Source organism: Frankliniella occidentalis, unplaced genomic scaffold (genome assembly GCF_000697945.3).
Source record: "Frankliniella occidentalis isolate FOCC.00 unplaced genomic scaffold, Focc_3.1 Scaffold20, whole genome shotgun sequence".
In the NCBI taxonomy this organism is placed as follows: Eukaryota; Metazoa; Arthropoda; class Insecta; order Thysanoptera; family Thripidae; genus Frankliniella; species Frankliniella occidentalis.
The window spans coordinates 2331457-2334536 of record NW_026267150.1 but is presented as its reverse complement, the minus strand read 5'-3'; positions in this window follow the sequence as shown (position 1 = coordinate 2334536).

Sequence of the window (3080 nt, the reverse complement as noted above, 5' to 3'; positions counted from 1 at the left end):
GTCCCTCCGTCCCTCCGTCCCTCCGTCTCTCCGTTCCTCCCTCCCTCCGTTCTTCCCTCCCTCCGTTTCTCCCTCCCTTTGTTCCTCCCTCCCTCCGTTCCTCCCTCCCTCCGTCCCTACGTCCCTCCCTCTCTCCCCTCCCTACACACACGCGCCACCTCAAGTTGTTGCCAAAGCCAATCGTACTACGTGTTTGCAGACAATCCAATTCCCGTTTTCAGAATTTTTACGTTTCGGGCGGGCGACACACCCAGCCCTGCGGAGCGGAGTGGCCGTGTGGCGTGGCGCGCAGTGTAGGAGTTGCGGGGCGTGGCGGGGCGCGGCGGAGTGCACAATAAAACTTTAGAAAGTTGTTGCGGGGCTGGCTGGGGGTGGGGCGGGTCCGGCCGGCGGTGGTGGCGCGCCGTGCCGCTCCTCCCAGGTCTGAGCCCCGCCCTGCCCCGCCCCGTCTAGGACTCGCTGCCTCCTGACTGCGCTTCACCGCCCGACACAACCAGGCTCCTGCCCTGCGAGCTAGTGGTCCTTTCCGCGGGCATCGAAAGGGCCTCCGGTCAACCTGACGACGCGGGCTCCGTCCAAGGCGGCTTTGTCGGTCAGCCGGGGGGAGTGTCGTAGTTGGGCTTACCTTACTCTAGGTGTTATAGAGGGAGAGAGAGGGGGGGGGGGATGAGGCGCACGGAGCTTTAGGGATGAAGGGCGAGCTCGCTAGAGCCGAGCAGCCCCTGCACCCTGTACCGTGTACCCGCGCTCTGTCTCACGCGCTCAGCTGCAGCAGGTCGATTCCTCAAACTGTCGCGCACCCTTTCTCTCTACGTAGATTCTTCTTTGCTGATCGCAAGATTGGAAAGACTTTGTATCCGGTCGGAATGTCCTCCGCACCCGCACCCGGTACGGCACCCACTCCCCGAAGCCCAAACCCCAAACCGGTGGCGCTGCCGCCCTTCCTGAATCTAGCCGTGTGTCCCAGCCCCCCCCCCCCGTCTCTTCAACCCTCCTTGCCCCTGCCCCTTTCACCCGGGGACCGCTCGTATTTTGCCAGGTCACGGCGATTAAGCGGAAAGGCGGACTTTAAAAAAAGGCGGAAGTGTCCCCTTGGGTCCAGCAGGGACCCTTCCTGTCCCCGCCCGCGCCTCTCGTCCTTCGCTCTCGCCTCTCCCTCTCTCCCTCTCTCTGTCTCCCTTTGCCGCTGAAGAGGACAAAAACAAACGACCCGTGCTGCCAGCGATCGCGAGCGTAGCATTTCCGTTGCAGATTCTGCAAAAGGTAACCGCCACTCCACCTCTCGTCCACGGGGTGTATACCTGCCTCCATGCTGCCAGCTCAGTACAGTCGTCATTTCCAAAAGTACGTCTCGTCGCGCAAGTGTCTGCCTGCCTTCCCCCCACCTCGGCTCGTCCCCCGGGACGCGCAGAGGCCGCATCTACCCCGACTGGACTGGCGGGGGCATTACCATAAAATATCCATTCGTGGAGCGTCATGTATTTTTATTAGTCCAGTTCTGGCTATGTCGGATAAGCGGGCCGCAGGCGGTGAAATGTGTTTGCTATGAAAGCAGCAGATTGAATGTGCGTCGCGCACTCGCGTCGCTCCGGCGGCGCTAGCGGCGCTCTCCGCCACGCCCTGCAGAGCCCTGCCGCCAGGAACGAGAAAGCACATAAAAAGGAAGGGAGGGCGAGCTGGGATGTCGACCTCCTCAGGCAAGCAGCAGGCTGAGGGGCCGCAAGGATTCGGCTGCACCCGCGCCAAGTCAAGCCAGCCTGGGCGGGGCCGGCCACACCCGCCACGGCCGACGGCGGCGGGTGGGAGAGAACCGCCCATTCCACTTCTTGTCAAGGCGTCGGAAGTGTTTTCACCGAAAAGCAGGGGTGGGGGGAAGCGGGGCGTTTGGAGCGGGGGCTTCGCCCGGCTCGGCTCACCACCGCAAGGTTCTTCCCCCCCTGCCTCTCCCCTCACTCCCTCCCCTTCCCTCTCCCCACACCTTCCTGCCCACACATCCATTTTGCCCTTTGCACTTACCGGGCTTGCAAATAAACGGCCCGCGAACCAGTAATGTTTCAGAGCCACCCCGCCCCGGCCCCGCCCCGCCGCAGCAACAGCGTTGCGCGCACCGCCGCGCCGGCCGCAGAGCAAGGAAAGGAAAAGAGAGTATGTAGACTCCTCTCGCGCCCGCTGCCATTGAACGGCGCATCGCCTCAAAAAAGGGGAATGAAGTAGGGGGAATAAAAAAAATTAGGAAATGAGATTCGCGTTCGCGTCACGGTTCGTAGTAGACGGTTCGCGCCGTGCGACATTGTTATTTATGATTATATATTTGCAAAACGGGCGACAGGGAAGGGCGGAGCGGTGGAACCGCCGCGATCCGCTTCTGGCCGCGAGTTTATCGTCATTTCAGTGGCCAGATCCAATCTACGTTGAGGATTACGGAAGTTGGGAGAAGGGGAGAGAAAAAGCAAACAGACACTCCGGCCCGCCTCTTGTTTGAGTTCGGCGAGCGAGCCCCTCTCCCGCTTCGCGCGGCGGCCCGCGGCTCGGCTGTGGCCACATATGGGACCCTGGCTGGCGGAGACCCACCAGCGCCCAGTATGGTAGAGATGGGAGCATCGCGGGGGGGCCCCGGGGGTGAAGGTGGCGGGGGGCAGGGGCTGCCGCAAACAAAGGCAACAGCTCGCGCGCCGCGGCTGATGGCCGCGATGGTTCATCTTGGCGGCCCCGCCTCTTCTGCCTTCTCCTCCCTCTCCCCCCTTTCCCTCTATCTTCCTCTGCCCGTTCTCCTCTTCCCTTCCCTCTTTGTCCTTCGCCCCCTTTTCCCAACGGGACGCCCGCCTCACGCTGCTCCACCGCGCGCCCACTTTGATTGATTCCGAACTCATCGTGATTATTATTATTTTTTCGATTTTCTCTGCCTCGGTGGGTAAAAAGTGATGAGGACTGTTTTTAATTTGTTTACGCCGATAATCGGTAATCAAAATTCGCAATCCAAAGAATAAAAGAATAAAGTGATGAGCAGGTCGTGTGGTTTGCTGTGAAGCCCACACGCCACACCAAGCGTTTATAGGTAAGCGTAGGCGCCGGAGGGGGGG